The sequence below is a fragment of the Elephas maximus genome, chromosome 25, assembly GCF_024166365.1.
Source record: "Elephas maximus indicus isolate mEleMax1 chromosome 25, mEleMax1 primary haplotype, whole genome shotgun sequence".
Classification (NCBI taxonomy): domain Eukaryota; kingdom Metazoa; phylum Chordata; class Mammalia; order Proboscidea; family Elephantidae; genus Elephas; species Elephas maximus.
Genome location: NC_064843.1, coordinates 6,741,462 through 6,765,685, shown reverse-complemented (window position 1 = coordinate 6,765,685; position 24,224 = coordinate 6,741,462).

Genomic DNA, 24,224 nt, shown 5'->3' with positions numbered 1-24,224 from the left:
AAAATCCTCCAGAATCAAGTTGCTTGAAGGGTAATTGTCCCTGACAAATATCTTGTTTTTTCATCTGTGCAGCTGTGGTTATTCAATCGCTGTATCACCATCTATTGAGGGGCGTATTTATTGCTTGACTTTCTTCCCTCCTTTTATTGTGGTCATGTGTTGCTTGGTTCTCTGTTAGTTTTGGAGGGTTGCATTCCTTAGGTTTCGGGGGGTTATTTTCCCCTTTATTGTACTTCTAACACATACCAGTTACCGGCCGGTTCCTTTTGAATCAGTTCCAACACTTGGCAACCCCATGTGTGTCAAAGTAGAACTGTGCTCCACAGGGTTTTCAATGGCTGATTTTTCAGAAGTAGATCACCAAGCTTTTCTTTCGAGGCACCTCTGGATGTGTTTGAAACGCCAGCCTTTTGTTTAGTAGTAAGTACTTAACTGTTTCTTAATGTATAGCATAAGAAATCTTTGTTTTGCAACTAAAAAAGAATAATAATTAAATATAATCTCAATAGGGGCCCTGGTGCCTCAGTGGTTAAGAGCTCAGTGCTAACCAAAAGGTTGGCAGTTCAAATCTACCAGCAACTCCTTGGAAATCCTATGGGGCAGTTCTACTTTGTCCTACAGGGTCGCTATGAGTTGGAATCAGCCCAATGGCAACAGGTTTTTTGGGTTATAGTCTCAACAAAGACATTCTAAAACTCCGACACTGGTCCGTCAACTGACAAGATGAAAATGACTAGCCTCGCATGTCTGAAGATGGCTTTAGTCACTCTGGAACATTGCCTCAGTGAGCTACACGAAATGCCCTGCAAGAAAGAGATTTCATACTCATATAGGTGTTTAACACATCACCAGAATGGCTCGGAGGTATACACATCCCTTGCAAATGTCAAGGGAAAAAAGTTTCATAACCTCCCAGGAGTAATTAAGATTCCTGGGTATTTCCTCTGGGTCCTCTGACTTGTAAAATATCCTCACAGGAAAACCGCAAATTCTCAAGGTCAGGGTCAACCCTGGGAACAGGATCCATCCTAGCAGAACCAGGACAACCTGGAATCAGGGCCAGGGCATGGGGAGGGGCAGAAAGAAGGCACCAGGGAGGCCCAGAAGGAAAAGCACTGTAGATCCTCCTGAGCGCCCTTCGAATCCAGACTGCCACATGTGTGTGAGTCTGCTTCAGAGGATCTAAACCACGAGAAAGGGACCCTGGTGGCACAATGGCTAAGTGCTTGGCTGCTAATGGGAAGGTTGGTAGTTCAATCCCACCCATCTGCTTCACAGGAGAAAGACTGGGAAATCTGCTCCCATAAAAATTACAGCCAAATAAACCCTATGGAGGAGTTCTACTCTGTCGTACAGGGTTGCTATGAGTCGGAATTGACTGATGGCATCCAACAACGTTCCATGAACTTTCCAATCACAGTTCTGTCTTACATAACTTGCCCACACTCAACCCCTGGAAAGACCACCTACATAACATTGGGTCCTCAGCCCCCGCCCTGACCACAGGTGACGGGACCAAGAGTTGGAAAGCACTGCCTGTATTGGAAAGATGCTATTGAACAGCCAGAGAGAGCTGGGCCTGAGAGATTCAGTTCCGGGCAACTTACAAGCTTCAGAGCAGAGAGAGAACAAAGAAACAGAGCACAGAGGAAGTGAGACAAGCCCTCGAGAGACTTGGAAATGACCTCAATTCCCGACTCCCCGGTTTCTGCTCAGAGCCCTGTGGTCAGTCCTCCACAGCCGCTGGTGCTCCTCACACCTCACCATAAGCTTCTTGAGAGTCTTCTCCCTGAAGTGTAAGCTCTGCAAAGACCCACACCTGCGTCTGTCTTGTTCACCACCTATTCCCAGGACACAGCTCCACGCCAGGCACAAAGAGGCTTCCAGAAGGAATGAAGAGTGAGCTTTGTGTCAAGAAAGCAACAGACAATGTCAACAGAAGATCCACAGAATGGAGAGCAGTGGGGCATGTAAGAACTGTAATTATAATTACAGCTAAAAATGTAGATAAACATATTAAAGGGCAAAAAAAAAAATCACTTGGTTAAACATTAGAATAAAGTTTGTTTAATGGATCTAGTAATATCACAATATCTGGTAATACAGCGGTTACATTGTGGGTGCACATCCTACACAATAAGCATCCTCCCCATCCCTACCAGTAAAGCAGCCACGGGGACCCATGTGAAGCATCCCAGCACGTACTCCTAGGAGTCAACAAGGAAAGCAGACAGATCCCCTGGAAGAGTAATTGATCCAATGTCCTGGAGGGAGAAGCCAAGATGATCCTAGACCGTCTCATTGCCAGAGAGCGAAGATTCTTTTTAAGATATCTGGGGATAACACCCAGTGGATGAAAAAGGTAACCCATGAGGCTTCCGATGGACATACTACAACAGTGTAACCACCATCAAGAGAGTGAAAATTATGAGTAATTAGAGCTAATCAATCCAGTGACAAGCCACGGGTCTGTGATGCTACTCAAAATGAGAAAAGTTCACCATAAAATTAGCAAAGCCTTTTGTGAGAAGTGGGTGGGGGTTGAACAGTAATCCCACAGATCGTTGTTGGGTGCTGTCGAGTCGACTTTTGACTCATAGCGACCCCATGAGACAGAGTAGGACTGCTCCCTAGGACTTTCTAGGCTGTATGTCCAGTTCACAGGTAATACCGCAGACACAGGAACAAGCTGACAGAGGGCAGCATCTGGCTGATGCAGGGTGGTCTATAGAACAGCCCATGAGCCTTCTTTGCAAACCACTGCCATGCGGAAAAGTATGAGGGGTGTTCCTCTAAACGAAGAGACTTCACAGATGCTACACCCAGAGTAGAGCGTGACCCTGGACTGGGTTCTTCATGAATAAATAGCAGAGGTACACCTGAGCACATGTGAACATGGCCAAGGCTGTATGACCACAAGGAACCACTATCAGTTTTGTGTGGGAGATGACGGCAGAGTGGTTAAATGGGGAAAATGCCTTATTTTACAGGGATTCATGTAGTTGTATTAGAGTGAGGTGTTGTGATGGCTGTAATTTAAAGCACTCAGTCAAAAGGAGAGGACAGGCGAAGCAATCATGAAAAAAGGTTGACGATTGTTAGGTCCACCTAATGCACAGGTAGGCGTCCATCACTGCATTCTTTCTTCTCTGCTTGAAGTGTTTCATAAATAAAAATCAAATACACACGCAAGTGCACACACACAGACGTCTGTGTGTGTCTGTGTGTTGTCGCTGCTATTTTTAGTTGCTGGCAAGTCGGCTCTGACTCACCGCGATCCCACGTACGAAAGAATGAAATATTGCCCACTCCTGCGCTATCTTCACAATGGATGGTGTGGTCCAGTCCGTTGTTGTAGCCTCTCTGTATTCTGAGTGTCTTCTAACCTGGGGAGGGCTCATCTTCCAGCACCATATCAGACAATGTTCTGTTGTGATCCATAAGGTTTTCATTGGCTAATTCTAGGAAGTAAATCTCCAGGATTTTCTTCCTACTCTGTCTTAGTCTGGAAGTTCCACTGAAACCTGTCCACCAAGGCTGACCCTGATAGTAATTAAGATACCAGTGGCATAGCTTCCAGTATCACAGTAACACGCAAGCCACCACAGTATGACACGCTGACAGATGTACACATATATGCATATGTGTGTGTGTGTGTATGTGTATGTATATATACATATACCACAAAAAAAATTAAAAAAGCCCATTGCTGTCGAGTTGATTCCACAGAGACCCTATAGCACTGAATAGAACTGCCCCACAGAATTTCCAAGGAGTGCCTAGTGGACCTGAACTGCCGACCTTTTGGTTGGCACCCGTAGCACTTAACCACTAGGCCACCAGGGTTTCCATATACATATAAGGAAACCCTGGTGGCGTAGTGGTTACAGATGGCTGAATATGGTGGACTTATACTCATAACAACCCTATAGGGTCACTATGAGTTGTGATCAACTCAATGGCAGCTGGTTTGGCTTTGGACGCAGTGGTTAAAGTGCTCGACTGATAAATGAAAGGTTGGCAGCTCAAAACCACAAGTGGCTCCACGGGAGAAAGGTGAGGCAGTCTCCATCCATAAAGGTATCAGGCTTGGAAAACGTATGGAGTGGGTAGGAGTCGGAATCAACGCGATGACAGTGGGTTTTGTTTTGTTTTTAATAGTTCTTACTGAGCTTTAAGTGAAAGTTTAAAAATCAAGTCAGTCTCTCACACAGAAACCCATATACACCTTGCCACACACTCCCAATCACTCTCCCCCTAATGAGACAGCCTGCTCTCTCCTTCCACTCTCTCTTTTTGTGTCCATTTCGCCAGCTTCTAACCCCCTCCACCTTCTCATCTCCCCTCCAGGCAGGAGGTGCCAACACAGTCTCAAGTGTCCACCTCACCAGCATCCCTCTCCAACCCATTTTCTAGGCCAATCCATGTCTGAAGAGTTGGTTTCAGGAATGGTTCCTGTCCTGGGCCAACAGAAGGTCTGGGGCCCATGACCACCGGGGTCCTTCTAGCCTCAGTCAGACCATTAAGTCTGGTCTTTTTATGAGAATTTGGGATCTGCATCCCACTGCTCTCCTGCTCCCTCAGGGGTTCTCTGTTGTGCTCCCTGTCAGGGCAGTCATCGGTTGTAGCTGGGCACCATCTAGTTCTTCTGGTCTCAGGATGATGTAGTCTCTGGTTCATGTGGCCCTTTCTGTCTCTTGGGCTCGTAATCACCTTGTGTCCTTGGTGTTCTTCATTCTCCTTTGATCCAGGTAGGTTAAGACCAATTGATGCATTTTAGATGGCTGCTTGCTAGCGTTTAAGACCCCAGACACCACTCTTCAAAGTGGGATGCAGAATGTTTTCTTAATAGATTTTCTTATGCCAATTGACTTAGATGTCCCCTGAAACCATGGTCCCCAGACCCCTGCCCCTGCTATGCTGGCCTTCAAAGCATTCAGTTTATTCAGGAAACTTCTTTGCTTTTGGTTTAGTCCAGTTGTGCTGACCTCCCTGTGCTGTGTGCTGTCTTTCCCTTCACCTAAAGTAGTTCTTATCTGCTATCTAATTAGTGAATGCCCCTTTCCCACCCTCCCTCCCTCCCCCCCTCATAACCACAAAAGAATGTTTTCTTCTCAATTTAAACTATTTCTCAAGTTCTTATAATAGTGGTCTTATACAATATTTGTCCTTTTGCAACTGACTAATTTCACTCAGCATAATGACTTCCAGGTTCTTCCATGTTATGAAATGTTCCAGAGATTCCTCACTGTTCTTTATCGATGCGTAGTATTCCATTGCGTGAATATGCCATAATTTATTTATCCATTCATCCATTGATGGGCACCTTGGTTGCTTCCATGTTTTTGCTATTGTAAACAGTGCTGCAGTAAACATGGGTGTGCATATATCTGTTTGTGTAAAGGCTCTTATTTCTCTAGGATATATTCCAAGGAGTGGGATTGCTGGATCCTATAGTAGTTCTATTTCTGGCTTTTTAAGGAAGCACCAAATCAATCCAAAATGGTTATACCATTTGACATTCCCACCAGCAGTGTATAAGTGTTCCAATCTCTCCACAGCCTCTTCAACATTTATTATTTTGTGTTTTTTGGATTAATGCCAGCCTTGTTGGAGTGAGATGAAATCTCATTGTAGTTTTGATCAGCATTTCTCTAATGGCTAATGATCATGAACATTTCCTCATGTATCTGTTAGCTACCCGATTGTCTTCTTTAGTGAAGTGTCTATTCATATATGTTGGCTATTTCTTAATTGGGTTATTTGTCTTTTTGCAGTTGAGTTTTTGCAGTATCATGTAGATTTTAGAGATCAGGCGCAGATCAGAAATGTCAAAGCTAAAACCTTTTTCCCAGTCTGTAGGTAATCTTTTTACTCTTTTGGTGAAGTCTTTGGATGAGCATGGGTGTTTGATTTTTAGGAGCTCCCAGTTATCTAGTTTTTGTTCTACATTCTTTATAGTGTTTTGTATACTGTTTATGCCATGTATTAGGGCTTCTAATGTTGTCCCTATTTTTTCTTCCATGATCTTTATCGTTTTAGATTTTATATTTAGGTCTTTGATCCATTTTGAGTTGGTTTTTGTACATGGAGTGAGGTATGGGTCTTGTTTCATTTTTTTGCAGATGGATATCCAGTTATGCCAGCACTATATGTTAAAAAGACTGTTTTTTCCCCGTTTAACTGTTTTGGGGCCTTTGTCAAATATCAACTGCTCACATGTGGATGGATTTATGTATGGATTCTCAATTCTGTTACACTGGTCCATGTATCTGTTGTTGTACCAGTACCAGGCTGTTTTGACTACTGTGGCGGTATAATAGGTTCTAAAATCAGGTAAAGTAAGGCCTCCCACTTTGTTCTTCTTTTTCAGTAATGCCTTATTTATCCGGGGCCACTTTCCCTTCCATATGAAATTGGTGATTTGTTTCTCCATCTCATTAAAGAATGTCCTTGGGATTTTGATCGGAATCGCCTTAAATGTATAGATCGCTTTTGGTAGAATAGACATTTTTATAATGTTCAGTCTTCCTATCCATGAGCAAGGTATGTTCTTCCACTTATGTAAGTCTCTTTTGGTTTCTCGAAGAAGTGTGCTGTAGTTTTCTTTGTATAAGTATTTTACATCTCTGCTAAGATTTATTCCTAAGTATTTTGTCTTCTTGGGGGCTACTGTAAATGGCATTGATTTGGTGATTTCCTCTTCAATGTTCTTTTTGTTGGTGTAGAGAAATCCAACCGATTTTTGTATGTTTATCTTGTATCCCGATACTCTGCTGAACTCTTCTATTAGTTTCAGGAGTTTTCTAGAGGATTCCTTAGGGTTTTCTGTGTATAAGATCATGTCATCAGCAAATAGAGATAATTTTACTTCTTCCTTGCCAATCTGGTTGCCCTTTATTTCTGTATCTAGCCTAACTGCTCTGGCTAGGACTTCCAGCACAATGTTGAATAAGAGTGGTGATAAAGGACATCCTTGTCTGGTTCCCGATCTCATTGGGAAAGTTTTCTAGCTCTCTCCATTTAGGGTGATGTTGGCTGTTGGCTTTGTATAAATGCCCTTTATTATGTTGAGGAATTTTCCTTCTATTCCTATTTTGCTGAGAGTTTTTATCACGAATGAGTGTTGAACTTTGTCAAATGCCTTTTCTGCATCAATTGATAAAATCATGTGATTCTTGTCTTTTATTTATGTGGTGGATTACATTAATCATTTTTCTAATGTTGAACCATCCCTGCATACCTGGTATGAATCCCACTTGGTCATGGTGAATTATTTTTTTGATATGTTGTTGAATTCTATTGGCTAGAATTTTGATAAGGATTTTTGCATCTACATTCATGAGGGATATAGGTCTATAATTTTCTTTTCTTGTGGTGTCTTTACCTGATTTTGGTATCAGGGATATGGTGACTTCATAGAATGAGTTGGGTAGTATTCTGTCCTTATCTATGCTCTGAAATACCTCAGTAGTAGTGGTGTTAACTCTTCTCTGAAAGTTTGGTAGAACTCTGCAGGGAAGCCATTCAGACCAAGGCTTTTTTTGTTGGGGGTTTTTTGATTACCTTTTCAATCTCTTCTTTTGTTATGGGTCTATTTAGTTGTTCTACCTCTGTGTGTGTTAGTTTAGGTAGGTAGTGTGTTTCTAAGAATTCATCCATTTCTTCTAGGTTTTCAAATTTGTTTGAGTATAGTTTTTCATAGTAATCTGATATGATTCTTTTAATTTCAGTTGGGTCTGTTGTAATATCACCCATCTCCTTTCTTATTCGGGTTATTTGCTTCCTCTCCTGTTTTTCTTTTGTCAGTTTGGTCAGTGGTTTATCAATTTTGTCGAATTTTTCAGAAAAACAGCTTTTGGTCTTGTTAATTCTTTGAATTGTTTTTCTGTTTTCTATTTCATTTAGTTCAGCTCTAATTTTTATTATTTGTGTTTTTTTTCTATTGCCTGTGGGTTTCTTTTGTTGCTCTCTATTTGTTCAAGTTGTAGGGATAATTCTTTGATTTTGGCCCTTTCTTCTTTTTGGATGTGTGCATTTATTGATATAAATTGGCCTCTGAGCACCGCTTTTGCTGTGTCCCAAAGGTTCTGATAGGAAGTGTTTTCATTCTCATTGGATTCTCTGAATTTCTTTATTCCATCCTTAATGTCTTCTATAACCCAGTCTTTTTTGAGCAGGGTATTGTTCAGTTTCCAAGTGTTTGATTTCTTTTCCCTGCTTTTCCTGTTATTGATTTCCACTTTTATGGCCTTATGGTCAGAGAAGATGCTTTGTAATATTTCAATGTTTTGGATTCTGCTAATGCTTGCTTTATGACCTAATATGTGGTCTATTCTAGAGAATGTTCCATGTGCACTAGAAAAGAAAGCATACTTGGTTGCTGTTGGGTGGAGTGTTCTGTATATGTCTACGAGGTCAGGTTGGTTGATTGTGGCCTTTAGATCTTCCGTGTCTTTATTGAGCTTCTTTCTGGATGTCCTGTCCTTCACCGAAAGTGCTGTGTTGAAGTCTCCTATTATTATTGTGGAGCTGTCTATCTCACTTTTCAATGCTGATACAGTTTGTTTTATATAACTTGCAGCCCTGTCATTGGGTGCATAAATATTTAATACGGTTATATCTTCTTGGTATATTGTCCCTTTAATCATTATATAGTGTCCTTCCTTATTCTTTCTGATGAATTTAACTTTAAAGTCTATTTTGTCAGAAATTAATATTGCTACTCCTGCTCTTTTTTGATTGTTGTTTGCTTGATATATTTTTTTCTATCCTTTGAGTTTTAGTTTGTTTGTGTCTCTAAGTCTAAGGTGTGTCTCTTGTAGGCAGCATAGAGATGGATCTTGTTTTTTAATCCATTCTGCAACCCTCTGTCTCTTTATTGATGCATTTAGTCCATTTACATTCAGGGTAATTATGGATAGGTATGAATTTAGTGCTGTCATTTTGATGTCTTTTCTTGTGTGTCGACAGTTTCTTTTTCCCACTTGATTTTATGTGCTGAGTAGATTTTCTTTATATATTGTCCTTTCCTCATATTTGTTGTTGTTGATTTTGTTTCTGCTGAGTCTGTATTTTTCCCTTGTATTTTATTTTGATGAGTAGGATAGTTGGTCTCCTTTGTGGTTACCTTATTGTTTACCCCTAATTTTCTAAATTTAAAACTAAATTTCATTTCTTTATATCGCTGTATCTTCCTCTCCATATGGACGGTGTACGGTTACATTTCTTAGTCCCTCTTTATTATTTTAATGTTGTCTTCTTTTATATAATAACATCGCCGTTACCCTGTGTGTTGGCCTTTTTTTTTTCAATCTTGCTTTTTTTGTTTGGATTTCTTTGTCTGGGTTGACTTCTGTTTGCCTGCCCAGTGTTCTAGTCTTGGGTTGATACCTGATATTATTGATTTTCTAACCAAAGAACTCCCTTTAATATTTCTTGTAGTTTTGGTTTGGCTTTTACGAATTCCCTCAACTTGTGTTTATCTGGAAATATCTTAATTTCACCTTCATATTTAAGAGACAGTTTTGAAGGATATATGATTCTTGGCAGGCAATTTTTTTCCTTCAATTTTTAAAATATGTCATCCCATTGTCTTCTTCCGTGCATGGTTTCTGCCGAGTAGTCTGAGCTTATTCCTATTGGCTCTCCTTTCTAGGTGACTTTTCGTCTATCCCTCGCTGCTCTTATAATTGTCTCTTTGTCTTTGGTTTTGCCAAGCTTGATTATAATAAGTCTTGGTGACTTTCTTTTAAGATCTATCTTATGTGGAGTTCGATGAGCATCTTGGATATATATCTTCTCAACTTTCACAATATCAGGGAAGTTTTCTGCCAACAAATCCTCAACAATTTTCTCTGTATATTCTGCTATCCCTCCCTGTTCTGGTACTCCAGTCACTCGTAGGTTATTTCTCTTGATAGAGTCCCACATGATTCTTAAGGTTTCTTCATTTTTTTAAATTCTTTTATCTGATTTTTCTTCAAATGTATTAGTGCCAAGTGATTTATCTTCGAGTTCAGAAATTCTAGGTTCTACGTGCTCAGTTCTGCTCCTCTGACTTTCTATTGGGTTATCTAATTCTGTAATTTTATTGTTAATCTTCTGAATTTCTGATTGCTGTCTGTCTATGGATTTTTCCAGCTTATTAAACTTTTCATTATGTTCCTGAATAATCTTTCTGATTTCTTCAGTTGCTTTATCCGTGTGTTCCTTGGCTTGTTCTGTGTATTGCCTCATTTCCTTCCTGATGTCTTAAAGGGTTCTGTATGTTAAACTTTTGTATTCTGCATCTGGTAATTCCACTTTCATCTAGAAGATCCCTGGATTCTGTGTTTTGAGAGCCTGTTGAGGTGATCATGGCCTGTTTGTTTATGTGACTTGATAGTGACTGTTGTCTCCAAGCCATCTATAAGTTATTGTATTAGTTTATGCTTGCTTACTGTGTCATAGCTGCTTGCTTTGTTTTGTTTTGGTATACCCCTATGGGTTGCTTGAGTGAGCTACCTTGATTATTTTCACTTTTGGAGCTCTCATGTCCTGTCCCCAGCTGGCTAGAGCTGTTATGAGGTATATCAGTCTAGGAGTCCATTCAGTTTTCTTGTATGAATTCAGCTCAGGTTTCCAGGTAGCTGATATCAAGTGTGTGGTATCTGCTCTGTCCTACAGTCTTAGAGGGGCAGGGGTGATTGGCGTATACACTGGTATCTTATTGCAGCAGGGGGTCACGCTCTGAACAAGGCAGGGGCTGAGAACTGACCCCCAAGTGTCTCTGAGGAAAACAGGTCTCTGTTCCCTAGAGCATGATGGTGGGTGGGTTCTGCAGAGGGATCATGGGTACCCAGTGTTTTTGGCTGTAAGGACTGTGAGGTGCTAGTTATCTTTGGACCCCTGTCACAGGTGGCTGGGTGACCTGAGTGGAGCTACCAGTCCTTAGGTCCCTGATATGGGTAGGTGAGGACCTTGTTTAATAGGCAAAGCAACGTCAAACGTCAAACACCCACCTCTCCACCGCACTGCTGAAATGGTTGGAGTTTGCCAACAAGGGCCTATTCTCCCGAAATAGGCCCACACAGGTCCATGAAGAAGGGAAAGGTGCTCAAGGTCCACGGACGGCTTATGCCTGGACAGGAGCCACTTCTGTCCTGAGATCCCCTGGTTAATGGAGCTAGCAAATTATCTTTTCTCCCTAGATGTAAATTTTTTCCTTCCCCAAGGCCTGGAGGATGGCTCTAGGTGCTGACCAGGGTCTATCTCAGGCCCAGGGATTCAGCCACTGAAGCCGGCTTGGGGGTGGGGGGGTGCAGTAAAATATACGCAGGTACTTAGCTTTTGCCAAGAGCGCCCTTCTCCTCAGGTTCCGGAGGTGTGAGTGGGCTGTGTGGCTGGCTGCTTCTCCCTCAGGAAACTGTGGCCGAATGCTAGGACCAGCCCCCAACAGCCACCTCTCCGGGAATGGTGCCTGAGGGCTCCCTGCGATTCAGGTCGGGTAACTCCTCTCCGCTCCTGAATGGCCTTTTCCTCCCCCGCCCCTCAGTTCTTTGTCTAAGCTTGCCTTTGATGCTCAGGGCTCCCAGCTTGTCACAGATATACTCGTTTCACTTGGTTTTTTGGGTCTTTGTTGTAAAGAGGGCTTGATGGAAGTGTCTGTCTATTCTGCCATCTTGGCTCCTTCCTGGGTTTGGTTTTTAATACAATAAATTCACTCTATTAAAAAAAAAAAAAAAATTTTTTTTTTTTTTTTTTTTTTAGAATGTACTTATTTCTCACTAATTGAACTTTATACATACACAGGGAGATAAACATGGCTGCAATACCAGAAAGCTGCGTTAGGAGATGTTTATTTCTCATTGATTGAAATGTAGGTGTACAGATACAGGTAGCTAACAGGGTGCGAAAGCAGAGGGAAGGCTCCATTAGGAGACGTTTATTTCTTATTGTTGACATGTAGTTGTACAGTGGTGCACAGCCCAGTAACGGCTGGCTGGTTTGAAATCACCTTGGAAGTCACAACCAACTCCTGAGTCACCCCAAAAGGAATTTCTTGATCAATAATTTGGAACCTGCAGCCTCACGCGCGCTGAACTCTGTTCTGTTTCTCGTGTGTTTGGTAAGGTGATGCTAACACCAAGGCGACCAGGAAACGAGGTGTTTGGTAAGGTGATGCTAACACCAAGGCGACCAGGAAACGAGGTTAGCAACAGTTATGGAGTAAGTCCAAACCATATGCTCATACTTTCAAATGGCCTTAAATGCAGGTGTGATCTAATTTTTATAAATTATCGTAATGATGTGTTTGTGCTTTAAGGTGTTGGAAGCACTTGGAGGAGTTTGGCATAACAGACTTGCATGTTTTCTACACTGTTTGGGAGACTAAGACTATAATTGATTTTAAATTCATAAGATAACTTGATTTATAAAATTCATATTTTGATGTATAGCCATATGCTGTTGTTATTGTTAGGTGATGTCATGTCGATTCTGACTCATATCAACCTCATATGACAGAGTGGAACCACCTGTAGGGTTTTCTAGGCTGTTGTCTTTATGGAAGCAGATTCACCAGTCGAGTGCTTAAGCATTGCGCCACCAGGGCTCCTTATATGTAATGTTTCAATGTTTAGGAAAGTGTTGCATGCAGTATTTGGAATCTTAACAAACTGGGCATAAACTGAGAAAGCGCAAGTGATGTCTGAGAAGCAGCTCAGAGCAGTGGTTATGAGCCTGGGTGAGTCATTCTGCCTGGGTTCAAATCCTGCTTCACCACAGCAGAATTCTTCCTAGATTTCTCATCTACAAATGGGGATGATGTCAATGACACCCCACGAAAGCCTTATAAAAGTGAATGTGAAGTGTCTGGAACAGCATCTGGTGTATTGTAGCTATTCCAAAAACTGTTGGCCAGAACTGGCATTTCCTCCTTGCACCACGCCTCTCAGACATTAAAACACTGAGAATTGCAACAGAATCCAGAAGACCTGCTTGGAGACACTGGCCCAGATAAAAGATCAAGACATCGTATCTATAAGCCAGAGAAAGAATGGCGAGCAGAGGCCTTCCCAGGAACACAGGTGGTGAAAACCCAGCCACAACAACCCGTCCTCACTTGGAAAATTGCTGTTTATTATAGAAAATGCTGAAGTCAGTGTCTTTATCAGCTCGCTATTGCTTACTGATAAAGACCCCAGACCACAGCCTTCAGCATGGATTACACCTTAACATAAAGAAAACAAAAATCCTCACAACCGCACCAAAAAGCAACACCATGACGAATGGAGAAAAGACTGAAGTTGTCAATGATTGCATTTTACTCGGATCTGCAAGCAATGCCCATGGAAGCAGCAGCTGAGAAATAAAATGATGCATCATTGCATTGGCCAAATCTGCTGCAAAAAACCTCTTTAAAGTGGTAAAAAGAAAAGATGTCACTTGAAGACTAAGGTGCACCTGACCCAAGCCATGGTGTTTTCAATGGCCTCATATGCATGCAAAAGCTGGACAATGAATAAGGAAGACCGAAGAATTGATGCCTTTGAATTATGGTGTTGGTGAAGAATATTGCATATACCATGGACTGCCAAAGAACAAACAAATCTGTCTTGGAAGACGTACAACCAGAATGCTCCTTAGAAGCAAGGATAACGAAAGTATGTCTCAGATACTTTGGACACGCTATGATAAAAAAAAAAAAAAAAATGGAGGGACAAGGCCCTGGAGAAGGACATTATGCTTGATAAAATAGAGGGTCAGCAAAAAAGAGGAAGACCTTCAATGAGATGGATTGACACAGTGGCTACAACAAGGGGCTCAAACACAGCAATAACTGTGAGGATGGTATAGGACGTAGCAGCGTTTCGTCCTGTTGTATGTAAGGTCACTATGAATCAGAACTGACTAGACGGCACTTAAAAACAACAAATGGGGCCAGCTGGTCTAGGATGGCCTTTCTTGGGCTGGTCTCCTTCTCATAGTCTCTCATTGTCCAGCTCGCTCCTCTACATTCTGCTGGCCAAAGCAAGCCAGGGGCAGCCTAGATCCAAGGGAAAGTGAAAATGACTCCACCTCCCGCTGAGAGCAACTCAGGAGTCACATCACAAAAGTCATGGATACGGGGAATGGTGGGGATGTGGGGCCATCACAAGCCATGGACCACAACCCGCCTGCATCCACTGTCATTACCAGGAAAGGTGGGATGAAAACAAAAGAGGTTTCTCTGTGACTTACAAAGTTGAAAATTTGCATAGCTGGGCTTTTCTCTGTGTCTCTGGAAGAGGACTTCAAGGCCAGTAGAGGAGAGGCCTATCCTTTAATAATGGCAATAAACCGTCCTGACTAACTATGATAAATGGGCCGTAGTCTATCCCGAGCACTTGCATGCCATCTCATTTTTTCTTCCCAACAACTCTGTGAGGTCAGTTCTATTATCATCCCCCTGGGAAGCCGAGGAAGGTGAAGCACAGAGTTGAAAGGTCAAAAAGCTGGTAATGATGGGATTGGGACTGGACCCACACCCTACCTGACATCAGGTGCACACTTGACATGTCTGGAAGCTTCAAGGCCGCAGGTCCCAATCACCAGAGGGCCAACTGTTCGACAAGGACAAATTGGGTAAAATAAAGGCATTATAGGAAATATTTTTCAAATGCTAACTCCATCTACCTGTGTGTGTGTGTGTGTGTGCGCGCGCGCGTGCGTGTGTTTTCTGAGTTGATTCTGACATTATAGCCTTCCTACTTTTGGGCTGTTAAAGTAAACTTGTGCTTATGCAACAGCGGAAAAAGGAAGTAGTGGCTGCATGTTTGTGGCATCTCTGTTTTGGGTTATTGTTGGTGGTGCTGCTGGTGTCTGTAATGTTCTCACCTGCAAAATAAAAAACTGGTAGCATTGCTCTGATCCTCCACAAGATGTCTGACACATCCCTCTTCTGGGAAATCCAAAAGTCTTGAGTTTACTGTAAGGATTTCATTTTACTTAGATCCATAATCAGCACCCATGGAAGCAGCAGTCAGGAAATCAACCGATGTGTTGCCATAGGCAAATCCGCTGTAAAAGGCCTCTTTAAAGTGTTAAAAAGCAAAGACGTCACTTTGAGGACTAAGGTGTGTCTGACCCAAGCCGTGGTGTTTTCAATCGCCTCATTTGCATGCGAAAGCTGGACCAGAAATAACGAAGACTGAAAAAGAATTGGTGCCCTTTGAATGAAGGTGTCATGAAGAATATTGAATATAGATGGACTGCCAGAAGAATGAACAAGTCTGTCTTGGAAGAAATAAAGCCAGAGTGCTCCTTGGGGAAGCGAGGATGGTGAGATTTCATCTCACGTACATGTTATAAGGAGAGACCAGTCCTTGGAGAAGGACGTCATGCTTGGTAAAGTAGAGGGTCAGGGAAAAAGAGCGAGACCTTTGGCAAGAAGAACCGACACAGTGGCTGTAACGATGGACTCAAGCATAACAACAATCGTGAGGATGGTGCAGAACAAGGTAGTGCTTCATTCTGTTGTACATGGTGTTGCTATGAGTCGGAACCACCTCAAAGGCACCTAACAACAACAGAGTTTACTGTAGTGGGCAAACACATTGCCACCATGCATTCCCCACCTCCCTCTCAAATTCTGAACCCCGTAAAGGTCCAGGTGGCAGCCAGACAGCTGTCTCTTCCTTGATCCCAGCACATGAGCTCAGGTCCTAGCTAAGCCCACCGGGGAGCCCCAGACCCCTGTCCACAGGCTCTGGGTCAGGTGTCGGGCCCATCCACATCAAATGAATCTGAGCATGTTTCTGGGAAGACTGGGGCAGAGATGCCCTTTTGCTTTTACAGGATGCATGTCACTCTAGGTATTGCAGCCACCTTGCACTCTTGAGGAGAGGCAGCATTGGGATGAGACCAACCCTTGTAGGAAGAGTAGAAAGATGGAATCCAATGGGTCTTCCATAGAGTACAGAGCCCCAAACAAGTCTACCCTCAAGTCAGCCCTTTATTCAGATTTATCACTTACTTAGCCAATGTATTCCGTTTATTGTTTAAATCAATTGGAGATGGGTTTTTTAGCGGGAACCAGGTAAGATTCCAAATATGACATGTAACACCTTCCTAAACATTAAAACACTACTTATAAGGTGCCCTGGTGGTACAATGGTTACATTAACCAAAATGTTGGGGGTTCGAATCTACCCAGTGACTCTGCAGAAGAAAGACCTAGTCATCTGCTTCTGTAAAGATTACAGGCTAGAAAACCCTACAGACAGTTCCACTCTGTCATATGAGGTTGCTATGAGTCAGAATCAACATGACGTCACCTAACAATAACAACAGCATATGGCTATATATCAGAATATGAATCTTATACATCAAGTTATCTTATAAATTGAAAATCAATTATAGTCTTCGTCTCTCAAACAGCGTAGGAAACATGCAAGTCTGTTATGCCAAATTCCTCCAAATGCTTCAAACACCTTAAAGCACAAACACATCGTTATGATAATTTATAAAATTATTGCCTGCACTTAACGCCATTTCAGAGTATCAATGTATGGTTTGGACTTACTCCATAACTGTTGCTAACCTCATTTCCTGGTCTCCTTGGTGTTAGCATCACCTTACCAAACACACGAGAAACAGAACAGAGTTCAGGGCACCTGAGGCTGCAGGATCCAAGTTATTGATCAAGAGATTCTTTCTGGGGTGACTCAGGAGTTGGTTGTGACTTCCAAGGTGATTCCAGTATAGAATGTGGGACTCCTCAAGGAAGCTCTTCCTCCCATTGTCCTGTTCAACTAGGGAAGGGCCCAGGACTCTGCATTTCCTGTTATTCCAACTAAAATCTGTCGGGCTGGGTTAGGTGTTCCATTCTTTTTAAAAATAAGTTGTCATTTCAGCCATGCCTTCTTCCCTCTAGTCAGCTTTACCCTCGTAGAGTGGGAACCAAGGCTGGGGTGTAGCCATGTTGCTATGTGCCAGGACTGCACAGGAAGGAACGTTCTTGCCATTGGGTTTTCTTTTTATTTTGATGAATCTCACAGACAGACGCCCAGCCTCTGTGGTTCTTCAGGGACACGTCTGGGATCTCAGTCTCATTTCTAACTCACATTGACCCTGCTTCTCAAGAAGTTGCTTCTCGAATCTTAAAACCACTGGCACGGTTGGTGCCTCATTTGGGAGGGAACCAATCTGCAGGGCGGATGATATCTGTAATTATTCTGATGGCATCTGTGATGAATTCCACTGGACTTCCATCAGAATCATTAGTGGAAATCATGGCATCGTGAATCTCAACAATGAAAAGGGAGTTAGAGGGTGGCAGCCTTCCTGTTGTTTCATTAACCTCCAAAAATACATCCAGGTATGTGATGCAAAATTTGTTGTGGCAGGACAGGCAGGCTGGCATGAAAATTCCTCTGTGCTGGTTACTCCACACACCTTTTCTGCTTGTACTGGAGCTCCCTGTTCCATATTCCTCAAAAGCCGAGTTTCAACAAAGAGTTCTTTCCACAACCTCCACCGTTTTCTAGAGACTGAGACATGCATGTCAAATTATTTTAAGTCATTTACAGAAGTATTGAGATTTCCTAATGCTAAATGAGCAGAGTGGGGCTGTGGATGGCAAAATTACCCGTTGCACGCAGTAATTCAGCAGCTGTCCATCACGCACGCGAGACACAGTGGAGGGGAGGCCTGGCTGACGTAAGCTACTCAATGGATGCATCCAAAAATACCACTTAGAACTTGGTATTTATTTTCCATTGAAAAGAGTAACTGCACCTTTTCCTGCTGGGAAATTTACTACGCCTTTATTCTGTTTAACCAATAATACCTATGGGTTTTTGAAAATTATATTCATTTTAAGACCAAGCAATCATTTTCATTTGTCCTGACAGAGAAGTGTGAGTTGCAGTCGGGTCTACAAAGCCCAGCTTCAGTCAACGGTTTGCTAGAATCACAATGGCTACAACCAAACTCATTGTCAAACTTGAATTGTTCTTGTCTAAAACCAGTTACCATTGAGTTGATTCAGACTCATGGGACCCCAGGTGTGTCAGAGTAGAAGTATGCTCTACAGGATTTCAATGGCTGATTTTTTGTAAAAGGATCACCAAGCCTTTCTTCCAAGGTGTCTCTGGGTGGATTCCAACCTCCAACATTTGGTTTGCAGCTGAGTGCTTAACTGTTTGAACCACCCAGTGACTCTCTTGTCTAGTGCTAATAGACACGTCCCCTGTCACGTGGCTTCCTGTTTTTCCTTGTTCCCGCCTGGCCAAACTCAATGCTCTCCCTGAGGTCCTACCCCAGCCTTCTCTTCTCTATGAGGCTCTTCCTAGGCTTATACCCACATTAACCTCTCTCTGTGGGCCTCCACGGTAGAAGGATTAATTGCCCGACTTATTAGCCCCTCCCTACCTCCATGTCCTTGCTGTGTAGCTCTTCAGCTCCTCCCATGGAACAGTCTCCCTCCCTGCACCTAACTTTGGGTTTGGCCACATTATTTGCTCCGCCAGTGGAATGAGGGTAGAAGGGATAGTGTGCCAGCTCCGAGCCTAGAGCAGTAGCTTAGAACTGCCAAACAGAGCCCAGACAAGACCAACAAAGCCATGCCAGACAATGCACAGACACGTGAAAAACAAACCCTGGTGGCATAGTGGTTAAGAGCGATGGCTGCTAACCAAAAGTATGACAGTTCAAATCCACCAGGCGCTCCTTCGAGACTCTATGGGGCTGTTCTGCTCTGTTCTATAGGGTCGCTATGTGTCGGAATTGACTTGACAGCAGCGGGTTTGGTTTTTTGTTTTTATATGCTACCAAGATTTTGAAGATTTTTGTTATGCAGCAATAGCTGACTGATGCAACCTTCTATGGCATCATTTTAAGCCACTCATTTCAGGAGACAGGAATGTAATAAAATGTGTTTGGCAAATATGAAATCCAGCCAACTGGCTAGCATATTTAATAAATAAAACTTTCTTCATTTTTCCCAATGTTAAACCTAACACTCAGGCTCCATTCCACTGGGCTGGGAGAAACTTAGTCTCAGTCTGTTTAATTCTTCACATGCCCTTTACCCTGTGATTGTAGCTAAGACCTAGATGCTTACAAAGTGACAAGACAGAGAAGACTGGGTCCACCTGGTTCGTGGTATCATCCATCTAGATGGTCACTACAGGAACGTCCATTGGTCATGGCCCATTAGGCCACCCTGGAGATACCCTCACCCACACAGTCCCCTCAGCTCTAGTGTCTCGCTTGACCACATCTACCACGTGGGAAGATCTGGCTGCTCCAGCTGTGTGCTGGAATGTGGGGTCCCCTGAGGGGATCCTCACAGCTTTGTAGAGCAGCCCAGGTGCTAGGCACTGTCTGCCTGAAAAAAGTTAGTGTCTCCATCTGTTCTGGGGCCCCACAAATCTCTCTAGATGCTCAGCACAGGGAGCAAGATGAGGGATCCATTTCTACGGTCCCTACTATGACTGCCCCTCAGGCCACCCAACTCCCCCTGCCCCCCATCTTCTCTGAAGGCAGGAGAGCCTACTCTTCGTTTCCTTCCAAGTCTACCAGGCATTCCCTGCATCTGTTTGCTGGTACAGGGACCTCAGCTTTGAAGTTCAAAAGCCAGTAGGAGTCACCATGCCTCTGTGCTTTCTGATGTCACTTTGCTTTTCTCAGTCAAGGACCACAGTCAACCTAAATGTACTGAAGGAGCCAAAAAAGAAAGAAACATCAAGAGGTGGGAGGGTCCATTAATATTACAAAAGTGCTGTTGGAGAGAAGAACATCAATTTGAGGATCAGGGCTGGGTGTTAGTCCTGGCTTGCCCATCACTAGCAGTGTGCTTAGGGCTGAGCCTCCTCTCCGTCTTCTCTAGGACGGAGACAGACTGTGGGGGTCAAATGACAAAACAGATATAATGGCGTTTGGGTATAAGAGGCACTTGATAACAACAATGGCTCCCATTTACTAGTCTTGAGGTCAAGGAGTTCGATAAACATGATCTAATTTAATAAATATTGCCTCTTTTCAATTGAATCATGTTTATGATCCAAGCCTTCCTCTGCCATTTGAACAGGATTTGTCATTTCCCCAATTCACTTAAAATTACCAGCAAGGAACAAATTCACATTGCGTTCTCTCTTTCCTTCAAAGTTCCCAACCTGATGCAATGCGTATAAAAGTTTGTCCAGGCAGTCTTTGAACTGATTTCAAGGCATTATAACAAACACTTCTTGGGGATTGGAGAGGGGAGAACCCCATAGTAATTCTTGTGTTTTGTTTGTTTTGTTTTTATTTTTTATTGTTGTTGTTGACAATGTACGCAGCTAAACATACACCCACTCAACAATTTCTACATCTACCGTTCAGGAATGTTGATTACATTCTTTAAGTTGTGCAACCATTCTCACCTCCCTTTTCCAAATCGTACCTCTGGGTCAGTTCAACAACCTCAAAAACAGCAAATAAAAGAAGTAATTAAGTAACTTCGTTAGTCCGTATTTTGCCACAACCAATCTCCTGATCTCATATGAAGGTTTGTGTAAGAGTGCTCTGTGCCATGGTTTCAGCAGAGGTCTCTTTAACGAATAGTTCGGTATAATTGGTGTTTGATTTGTTGATTTATTCATTTGTCCATTTAAAAGTTATTCAGCAATGACTACAGAACTCTTGACGGGTTAATCTTCACTCATCTGATGTTGTTGTTGTCATTAGGTACCATCAAGCTGATTGTTAACTCATAGCAATCCCACATTACATCGTAGAACCGCCCCATAGGGTTTTCTAGACTGTAATCCTTACAAAAACAGATCACCAGGTCTTTCTCCTGCTGAGCCACTGGGTAGGTTCAAACTGCCAGCCTTTTGGTTAGCAGCGAAGCTGTTACCCTTTGTGCCTTCAGGTCTCCTTTCTCATTGAAAGTAAAAATATGGAAAATGCATTGAAAGAGGAAGCACAGAACACCTTCCATGGCTATTTCTGATGTCCTAAACCTGGGTGCTCTCAACCCTGGCCGCACTTTAGAACGACCTGTGAGAGAACGCTGCTCAGAGAGCACCTGGAACAGCAGAGGCCCCTTGAGTGTTCAGCTGAGCACAAATTAGCACATGCATGTAAGGGAACAGCCTATGGCTGGAGAGAGAACAACCAAATGAATTAGAGGGAACAGTGGCTGGAACTCTCACAAGGTCAGGAATCGTGCCTATGCCCACCAGCCAAATTGGATAAACTCACATTTAATGGCTCTTTGGGTAGAGAACTCAGGAAGCCTGGCTCAGCAGTGGGGAACAGTCAACCCTAGACTGACCACCGCTCTGGCACCCCTCACCAATCATAAAAGCAAGACCCAAAAGGATCAAACTGTCTCCAAGTAGCTTAACTGAATCCCAGGTGGGTAGGGGACAAAACCCTTAAAGATATTTATAAGAATTTTCAAAAACTGTTGTTGTGTGCTGTTGAGTCAACTCAGACTCATCGTGACCCCATGTGAGAGAGGAGAACTGCTCCATAGAGTATGCTAGGGTGTCATCTTTACGGGAGCAGATCAGCAGGTCTTTTCTCCTGCTGAGCCGCTGGTGGGTTCAAACTGCCAACTTTTAGTCAGCAGCTGAGTGCTTCACCCTTGCACCACCAAAACAAAAAAACAGAAACAAAACCCATTGGCATCGAGTCTATTCCTGCTCATAGTGACCCAATAGGACAGAGTAGAACTGCTCTGTAGGTTTTCCAAGGAACAGATGATGGATTCGAACTGTCGACTTTTGGTTAGCAGCCAAGCTCTTAACTACTACACCACCAGCGTTCCTTAAAAAAGTACAGCTCCTGAAAAGGTAAAATTCACAATGTCTAACATCTGACCAAAGATTCCCAGACATAGAAATAGGCAGGAAAACAGGACCCATAGTGAGAACAATCAATCAAAACCAACCCAGAATTGATGTTAGAACCATTACTATAACTGCATCTCATATGTTCAAAAACTTACACAGAGAAATGTTGTTGTTGTCGTTAGGTGCCATCGAGTCGGTTCTGACTCATAGCCACCCTATATACAACAGAATGAAATACTGCCCAGTCCTGCACCATCCTCACAACAGTTGTTACGCTTTAGCCCATTGTTGCAGGCACTGTGTCGATCCATCTCCTTGGGGGTCTTCCTCTTTTTCACTGACCTCCTCTTTATCAAGCATGATATCTTTCTCCAGGGACTGGTCCCTCCTGATAATATGTCCAAAGTACTTGAGACAAAGTCTGCCCTTCCTCTCTTCTAAGGGGTGGCCTGGCTTTGCTTCTTCCAAGACAGACTTGTTTATTCTTCTGGCAGCCCATGGTATATTCATGTAGAGGCATAAAAAGCTATAAAATAGACCTGGGGTGCTTTTAAAAGTACCACCCAGGACATTTCAATCAGAGTCATTAGGGGTGGGGCCTATGTTGTTGTTGTTGTTGTTAGGTGCTGTCAAGTCTGTTCTGACTCATAGCGATCCTACGCACAACAGAATGAAACACTGCCCGGTCCTGCGCCATCCTTACAATCGTTGTTATTCTTGAGCTCATTGTTGCAGCCACTGTGTCAATCCACCTTGTTGAGGGTGTTCCTCTTTTCCGCTGACCCTGTACTCTGCCAAGCATGATGTCCTTCTCCAGGGACTTGTCCCTTTTGACAACATGTCCAAAATATGTAAGACGCAGTCTTGCCATCCTTGCCTCTAAGGAGCATTCTGGCCACACTTCTTCCAAGACAGATTTGTTCATTCTTTTGGGAGTCCATGGTATATTCAATATTCTTCGCGAACACCACAATTCAAAGGTGTCAACTCATCTTCGGTCTTCTTTATTCATTGTCCAGCTTTCACACGCATATGATGTGATTGAAAATACCATGGCCTGGGTCAGGCGCACCTTAGTCTTCAGGGTGACATCTTTGCTCTTCAACACTTTGAAGAGGTCCTTTGCAGCAGATTTGCCCAATGCAATGCGTCTTTTGATTTCTTGACTGCTGCTTCCATGGCTGTTGATTGTGGATCCAAGTAAAATGAAATCCTTGACAACTTTAATCTTTTCTCCGTTTATCATGATGTTGGTCATTGGTCCAGTTGTGAGGATTTTCATTTTCTTTACGTTGAGGTGTAATCCATACTGAAGGCTGTGGTCTTTGATCTTCATTAGTAAGTGCTTCAGGTCCTCTTCACTTTCAGCAAGCAAGGTTGTGTCATCTGCATAATGCAGGCTGTTAATGAGTCGTCCTCCAATCCTGATGCCCCGCTCTTCGTATAGTCCAGCTTTTCATATTATTTGTTCAGCATACAGATTAAATAGGTATGGTGAAAGAATACAACCCTGGCGCATACCTTTCCTGACTTGAAACCAATCAGTATCCCCTTGTTCTGTCTGAACAACTCCCTCTTGATCTATGTAAAGGTTCCTCATGAGCACAATTAAGTGTTCTGGAATTCCCATTCTTCACAGTGTTATCCATAGTTTGTTATGATCCACACAGTCAAATGCTTTTGAATAGTCAATAAAACACAGGTAAACATCCTTCTGGTATTCTCTGCTTTCAGCCAGGATCCATCTGACATCAGCAATGATATCCCTGGTTCCACGTCCTCTTCTGAAACTGGCCTGAATTTCTGGTAGTTCCCTGTCGATATACTGCTGCAGCCGTTTTTGAATGATCTTCAGCAAAATTTTGCTTGCGTGTGATATTAATGAAATTGTTCAATAATTTCCACATTCAGTTGGATCACCTTTCTTGGGAATAGGGCTAAATAAGGATCTCTTCCAGTCAGTTGGCCAGGAAGCCGTCTTCCATATTTCTTGGCCTAGACGAGTGAGCACCTCCAGCGTTGCATCTGTTTGTTGAAACATCTCAATAGGTATTCCATCAATTCCTGGAGGCTTGTTTTTCGCCAGTGCCTTCAGAGCAGCTTGGACTTCTTCCTTCAGTACCGTCAGTTCCTGATCATATGCCACCTCTTGAAATGGTTAAATATCGACTAATTCTTTTTGGTATAATGACTCTGTGTATTCCTTCCATCTTCTTTTGATGCTTCCTCCATCATTTAATATTTTCCCCATGGAATCCTTCACTATTGCAACTCAAGGCTTGAATTTTTTCTTCAGTTCTTGCAGCTTGAGAAATGCCAAGCATGTTCTTCCCTTTTGGTTTTCCATCTCCAGCTCTTTGCACATGACATTATAATACTTTACTTTGTCTTCTCCAGAGGCCCTTTGAAATCTTC